The sequence below is a fragment of the Aplysia californica genome, unplaced genomic scaffold (assembly GCF_000002075.1).
Source record: "Aplysia californica isolate F4 #8 unplaced genomic scaffold, AplCal3.0 scaffold01314, whole genome shotgun sequence".
In the NCBI taxonomy this organism is placed as follows: Eukaryota; Metazoa; Mollusca; class Gastropoda; order Aplysiida; family Aplysiidae; genus Aplysia; species Aplysia californica.
In genome coordinates this window covers 57,055-65,411 of record NW_004798584.1, presented here as the reverse complement: position 1 = coordinate 65,411, position 8,357 = coordinate 57,055, and the positions used below count along the sequence as shown (strand labels likewise).

The window sequence follows — 8,357 nt, the reverse complement described above, 5'->3', positions numbered from 1 at the left end:
AGCTATTTTCTACCCCTAAAAGAAAGACAGCCGTGTGCCGCGTCTATTCGAAGGCAAGCCCACGTTCTCGGAGGTCCGCGCAATGTCGTTCTTTCGATAGGCTCACAGAGATTCTGTAAGGCCAACCTCAACGCCAAACCCGAAGGGCAAAGCGACGCAACGATGTCCGTAGGTCGACGAATCTGGAAACAACTAAAGCGGGTCGTCCGATCCACGTGCTTCTCCTGCTTCTGTGGGGACGATACCACAGAGGGCCAAATCCTGGAGCCGAATATCAGTGACGAGGCTGAGGAAATCTCCTTAGGCAAGTCACAGGATCTCGGCCCCAGTGAGGACTTCCGTTGGAACCCACAGGAACCACTACAAGTCCGAGGCCAAGACTGTGGCATCGAATCTTCCGTGTCCGGCAGCGATGAAGAAGCGGAAATCTCATTGTGCGACTCTTCAGCTTCAGCGGACACCTACGCCCACAGCAATTGCTCTAGCTCGCTGGAATCCCTGGCGAGCCTGGAAGATGACAGAGAGCAGGATGCAGAACCCCTGTTGGAGATCTCATGGCTCTTCGAGATGATCCAACAGGACCACGAGATCGGAGACACGCCGGAACTTCCAGCAAAACCGGATGTCAGCTGGCCACCTCAAACGGAGCCCGAGGAAGCTGACGAGATTCTGGAGTCGCTTCCGGCTCTCTTCGCTGCACGGAGCAGCTAGATGCCCGGCTCCCCCCTGCAGAAAAGAACCTCAAGATAGCCGACGTCTCCCTGGCCAACGCTCAACATATAATTACAATATTGGATAGTTGTCTAGGTTCCTGTAGTCAGCGCAGTTTTCTTAATCCGGGCCAGGGAACGGAAGCTGTCTTGGGAGGATAGTCAAGCGGGGGGGATCCAGCATTTGAAACTCCATTTTTTTTCAAGGTCCTTTTTAGGGCCACCTAAATTTTTCCACTTAAAAAAAGGATGCACAAATTTTATTGTCTTGATATAATATTAAACTCAGAGCAGCGTCAATACAGAACCGTCAAGCAAACAGCTTATATTGCAAGTTATCATGATCGTTACCTTTCTCACCCTGGATCAGGATATAGGCCACGAACAAACACTTTCCACATTTCCCTATTCTGGACTAGTCGCTTGATGTCACTCCAGGTCTTCCCATTTTTCTGCACAGCCATTTCCGTGACTCTTCTCCAGGTTCCACGTGGTCTTCCTCTTGATCTTTTCCATGTGACAAGTAACAAATCTGCCCAATGCATCGTGATAGGGGGTGCCCATTGGCACGATCGGTTCGGTTTGGTAGGAGGGGCTAGCCAGATTGAGGGCGCAAAGCGACCATCACGTCACAAACCGATCGCCCGACTCGCGGCCTAATACGGGGTGACCATTGGAGGATCGAGTCTGGTTGGGTCGGTTTGTCAGCCAGACTGAGGGTGCAGAGCGGTTATTGTGACACAAGCCGATCACGCCCGACTCATCACCTCAAGAACAAACACGTAAATGTTTTCAGGCGACGAGAGGGGTGATCGCCCCCGACCCGACTCGATGACATCCGAAATGGGCGCCCCGTATATAAAAAAAAAGAATCCCGTTTGATTTTCCAATGACCATCAACTCTGCTTGCCTAGGTCCACAATTACAATGTTGGGTCCGAGGGCCTTTACAATCTGTGCCCCAAAATTTTGGAGCAATTTGGATTTAGATATTAAAATGTGAGGCAGCGTGGTGGAATCAGACTCTCGTCAAATTTTTGGGCATGTAGAGTTATTGGTATCACCTTAAAGCTTGTTCATTTGTCTTCATTTGGATTTAAAAAATATCCATTTCTCTTGAATACAAGTCGAGATATTCGGAATTGAAGGAGGTGGGGGTCATCTGTTTTACGAGGTAAAATTAGTGAGAAAATGGCCGCCAAAGATTAGTTATTTCCTTTGCTTAAGAGCCTGTAGTAACTGAAAATTTACATTTTTGTGTGCCTTTAATCAACGTTTTTCAGAAAATTCATACAGAAATGAGTTCTGTAATGGGCATGAAAGGTGTTGAGCCAAAAAAAAAAAAAGAAAAGAAAATTGATAAAAATTTAAAAAAACCTGCAGATAAATGAAAAGTTTCTTCACTTTGATTATTTTGACGAGAGCCTGATTCCACCACGCTGCCTCACAAATGTCTCTTTCAATTGATCAATTTAAATCAAAGTTGTAGACAATGTTTTTCAGGAAAGTATTTATAATGCTGGAACTCTATATCTGAAATATCTGTCATTTTATTTTTTTCAATGTATGCATGTCGTAGTGGTACTGAGCGTTAGAGCTTTTGTGTGTGTGTTTTATGAGCGCCACCGGGCTCTTTTGTGGATTCTGGCGCGTTTTAATTAATTCATTATTATTATCATTATAATAATAATAATAATAATAATAATAATAATTATTATTATTATTATTATTGTTATTAGTATTGTTATTAGTATTGTTATTATTATTATTATTATTATTATTATTGTTATTATTATTATTATTATTATTATTACTATTATTATAATTATTACTATTATTATTATTATTGTTATTATTATCATTATATTTGCTATAGGCTGACGATTGGTCTGTAGATCTCCCACTGTGCATGACGAGGCAGAAGGAAAGAACATTGGCCCAGCCTCAGACAGGTGAGAGAGGCCCACAACTCTACACCAGGGGCCGGGAGGACTTGACTGTCCCCATCCTTTTATGAAAGAAACATTCTGAAATTATGCAAACTGATCCCAAAAAGGTGAAATTATGCGATTCTGTTAATTTGAACAAAGAATGATAAAGGAAAATAATTAGAAGTTATGCATAAAATGATCAAATTTTGCTAAACGATGCGGGGTGCATAAAACCACGGGGACAAACTTGTGGACAATGGCAACCTTCCTACTTCACCTTGGGATGTCCATGTTTGGTTTTGTTTTACCAAGGTTTTAGGGCGCTTGCAGCTTTGCTACTACATGTACATACGGTCATACGGCGCTAAGAGATGGATGTCAGCAGAGAAGTCCAAACGGGGAATCAGGCTTACTCTGCTCACCTCTCTACTCTAGCCTCAACAGCACAAAGTCTGCTATGCTCATGTTTACAGTACATGAACGAGAAGATGAGGAAGAATCTGAATATACATGTATAATATTTTGATCTAGATCTATGACCCCCCCCCCCCCCTCAATCATTAACTGTCCACGCCGTTTTATACAAGAACAATTATGAAATTATTAAGTTAGAGATGTATGTTCCACACGGGCCAAATATAGTTGGGTCTGCTTCTTCTCTCCAAGGTTCTTTCGATATTTGATGGAAGATCCGTATCCAGCATTCCGTGTAGCGTTTGTTGCTGACCCATCTGTGTGTGCATGGATTGGAGTTTCAGCATACGAGTCCACTGTCTCCAGGGCGCTAGTTCAGAGGGTTTCTTCTGGTGTGGTCTTGTCACAAGAAGGGTCTAGAAGTCTTGTCCTTATTGTGATTTCTGGTGTCTGCCAATATGGAGGTTCGCTGCTGATGTTGGTGATTGGTTCTCTGGTCCACAGGGCTAAATTCTATCCAAAAATCTAAATATTATGTTTTCAAAAATCTAGAAGTATATTTTGTCCTACTGTTTTGAGAGACTTATCCGGTTGGTCGTTACACTTTTAGTATACGTTATATAATCTTTTGGGTTTTTTTGTGCCTGGCTAAATGTAGGAATCAATATTGTATTTTGTTTTAACATAGCTGATAGCATTTTCTAGGTTTATCCACGTGGATAAACTCTATCCAAATTTAATGATATATATGTGAGGTGTGCTGACAAAATGAGTTACTTCTCGCAATCCAGAAATGGAGGTATTGGCCAAAAATCGACATAAGGGTCAAATTTGTAGATTTTCTATTGATGGTATTTTCTTTAACCATAACCTGACTTATATTATTTCATACTTATAAATGGTAAAAACTTCAGCCATGAGTGTGATCTATCTATTTCCTTAAGAGGGGGGAAGTAACTCATTTTGCCATCACGCTACACATATGTAAAATCTAGAAGTATCTTTATCCCTTTGTCCTCCTACGGTTTTAATAACTTGGTCAATTGGACGTTAAACTTGTTGTATTTGTTTTAATCTTTGAGTTTTTGTGCGTGCCTAAATGTAAAAAACAACATGTTATTTTTTTTTAACACAGGCTATAGCATTTTTTCCCCCGTTTTATAAGTTTTTATATACGGCTAAACTCTGTCCAAACCTAAATGTGTTATAAAAAGCTAGAACTAGAAGTGTCTTTGTTACCTTGTCCTATTTTTTTGTCTTTGTTACCTTGTCCTATTTTTTTGTCTTTGTTACATTGTCCTCCTATTTTTTGAGTAACCTAGGTGGTCGGTCGTTACACTTTTAGTATTGGTTATACTACTGCAGTAATCTTTTAGTTTGTGCGATTGCCTACATGTAGGATCCAACATATTGTTCTCTTTTAACACAGGTGATAGCATTTTACAGGTTTTTCTACATGGCTAACTCTTTCCTAACCTAAATCATGTTTTATAAAAGCTTGAAGTGTTTTTAAGACCATATGTCCTCCTTTTTTTAAAATAACATGGGCGCTTGGTCGTTACACTTTTACTTTTAGCATTGGTTATAATTTTTTAGTTTTTGTGTCTGCCGAAATATAAGAACAAACATGTTATTCTTTTTTAACATAGGTGCTTTCATTTTACAAGTTTCAGAACACGGTTGAACTCTATTGAAACCTAGATTTGTTGTAAACAGTTAAAACGTATCTATATTAATTTGTCATCCTACGGTTTTGACGAGTAACTTGGGCGGTCGGTCGGTACGCTTTTAGTAATTGCTCTATTTTAAAAAGTTTTTGCATGCCTAAATGTAGGAACTAGAATATTATTCAGTTTTAACATACAATTAATGTAGGTGCTAACTTGTTCTAGGTTTTTCCACACGACTAAATTCTATACAAATTTCATCTAAATATGTTTTTAAAAATCTTGAAGCATCTCCATTACTTTGTCCTCCTACTGTTTTGAGTAATTAGGGTGGTTGGTCGTTACACTTTTAGTATTGCTTATAATTTTTTTAGTGTTTGTAAATGCCTAAATATTTTTTTGTTTCGTTTTTTGTTTTTTTGAGGGGGAAGTGTTTTACGGCGCTCGCAACTGCATAAGGTCATATGAGTGCCCGGGACACACCTGATACTTTCAGTCGGTAGAAAACTTTGAGTGCTGAAAGACAGCAGCCCGAGGAGGGGGCAAAGGAGGTGAAGAGGTGGGGGTAGAAAATGGAGACGAAAGCAGACGACAGAACATTGTTAGAGAGAAGGAAAGGAAGTGAAAGGAGACAATTTTAGAGAAGAACATTTTCCGTCTCTATCCAGATTCAAACCCGGGACCTATTGAATGAGAGGCGAACATAATAAGCTCTAGGCCTTGAGAGCCCCAAGTAAAAGTTTGGCTCTCTGCTGATGGATGTAGAAGGCGAGGGTTCGATTCCCCTAATTATGGACTTAACATTACAAGAATGTCAAATATCTTCATCTGTCTGTTGATATGTAGAACAGTATTTCACTCACACTCAGACCCATTTGGCCCCCAACATGCACACCGTCTCTAAAATGATCTAAATCATGACCAAGAGGTGAAAAAAGTTTACAAATAACACACTGAGATAACCTGTTTGGCATTTGAGACTAAATCACCACATCACCTTTCTCTGTATTCTAAAAAAACTAAAATAACAGCTCAAAAGGAAATTAAAAAACCAAAATAAAACCAAAGGAACAATGGGTGTATTGGAGCGCCGGCTCATTTTTATTTGCTCTATGTACAGCCAGAAAGACGTGAACATGGGGAAAAGGGAGAAGGGGAGAGGAGTGCAGGCTAGAAATGATGTCCCTTCCGCTTGCGGCCTGTGTACTGTGTGTCTGGCTTCGTCTCTCTGAGAAACAGAAGAGTGAGAAAAAAAATGTTAATTATAAAATTACCGTTAACCCAACGAAACAAAGCAGAACAATTCAAACATGACTGCACACATGTGAGAGACTTATATCAACCAAAACTTCTAACAGGTCATATGAGCGCCAAGGGATGGATGTCAACAGAGAAGTTCTCAGGGAATCAGACTTACTCAGCTCACCTCCCTAGCTTCAATAGCACAAAGTCTGCTTTGACTATCAAGGCACTCTGGAAAAAGCGGGTCACAAGAGTGTGACAAACATACAAAAGAAGAAGAGTGTTGTAATTCAGGCACAGTTATGAGCATGACATTGTTGGATCAGCCCATTTACAATTCTGCTGTGCATTAGAACGAGAAATGTCTCCCCCTTTGGGAATGGCCTAAAGACCCTTCAGTCAGTGGCACCGTCCTGGGGGGGACTATATACATAATTTTTATTTACACCAGATTCACTGCTACGCATCTTAGTTTTAGTAGAGGTTTTACGGCGCTCGCAACTGCATAAGGTCATATGAGCGCTAGAAGATTAGAGGTGTTACAAGAGAGTAACAAACATAAAAAAGAAGGGGGGGAGATAAGGACGATAGATGTTTGATAGGAAAGAAGAAGCAAACCACACCAGAACACCCGCCAACCACCCACACTTATCTTAGAGACGCAGTGCATGCAGAGTTAACACACAACACAACATCCCCACTGGGCCCACAAAGTGAGGACATAGAAGGATTTTTAAAGTTTTAGTAAGGGTTTTTTATGTTTAGTAGGAGTTTTACGGCACTTGCAACACAACAAGGTCATAAAAGTGCCGAAGATTAGAGGTGTTACAAGAGAGTAACAAACACAAAAAAAAGAAGGAGGGGAGATAGAGACGATAGATTTTTTATAGGAAAGAAGGAGCAGCCACACCACAGCACCCACCAACCACTCACAGTAAGAGTTTTATGACACGTGCAACATAACTAGGTTATATAATAAGTGACAAAAAATTACAGGTGTTAGTAGAGGTGTTACGAGAGAGTAATAAACATTAAAAAATGAGGAGAGGTAAGGATGATAGTCGTTTGACAGAAAACAAGGAGCAAACCAGACCACAGCACCCGCCAACCAAAGATAGTACATAACAAGACGGTTCAATCAGCCAAAAAAGTGTCTGCGGAAGTCCGTTCATTGGTTCAGATGACGCGGCAGTCTTTGTTTTGAAGCTATCTTTCGTTTCTCCACAAGAAGAATAGGAATAGCACCCCCCTTGCGGGCGCAGATCGACTGCTGTTCATCCGCTGTTTGGCTTCGTTCAGAGTGGAGTTTTAGGTTTTCAAAAATTTAAGTGACCTCTCACCTCTCATTCTAAAGTCAAATTAATCAAAGAAAACAGTCGCCTCTTCTGAGTTTTTTGTCAGCGTAGCCATTTAAAAAAAAAGCCTTCTCCCGAAATTTGAATTCCAATTTATTCAAAAACTTGTTAGTTTCACATTGATTTTTTCCACACAGGTAGGGTAACTCTGTTCGCAAAGGGTGCGCTTTTCCGAAGAGGGCGCCACCGGATTTTGAGGACGCTTTTTTTAATTGGCTCAAAGAGAGGAGTGAACTACCTTGTTATGCACTATCATAGTGCCAGCCAACCAACCACATTCATCTCTAGACATGTCAAGAGCACACAAGGGAGTTACAACACTACAACAACGTATGTATGTATTGTGTGTATAGTATAAGGTTTTACGGCGCTCGCAACTGCTAAGGTCATATGAGCGCGCGAAACACAAGTTGTCCACCCTTGCAAAAGTTCACTTCACCACTGGTTAACTAATTTACTTTAAAATGCTAAAAAGTTAAAATATTTAAATTCAGTGTAAATACATTTGTGATTTAAAACAACTCTTTTAAGTAACAATAAAAATTTTAAACTACAACAACATCCCCACCGTGCTGACGATGTGAGGACATAGAACGGCCCGTACAAGATAAGATAAGATCATATATAAGATAAGATGATAACACTTTAGTTTAGTTTTAGTAAGAGTTTTACGGCACTTGCAACACAATAAGGTCATATAAGTGCCTAAAAATAGAATATGCGTTACAAAGAGAGTAACAAACACAAAAAAGAAGGAGGTGAGATAAGGACGACAGATGTTTGATAGGAAAGAAGGAGCAGACCACACCAGAGCACCCGCCAACGATAATACTTTATTATCCTAGAGGGAAATTTTTATTCGTTGTACAGAACCGTAAAAAACACACGCAGGTATGCATAAAAAATTTAAATTTTATACTACTCTCATTAAAATTCAAATTGAAAAGAGAAGTAAAGCTGACGAAATGTACATTTATATCAGGTGCATCATTCAACCACATGCAGGATTTTAATTACAAGACCTTTGGAGTTATATATA

General features: G+C 40.1%; 1 protein-coding gene across 1 annotated transcript in view; it reads right to left on the bottom strand.

Moving 5' to 3' along the window:
- LOC101861863 (probable 18S rRNA (guanine-N(7))-methyltransferase) overlaps positions 1-8,357 on the bottom strand; it is a gene marked incomplete in the record, with an annotated part of 22,953 nt that overhangs the window by 470 nt on the left and 14,126 nt on the right.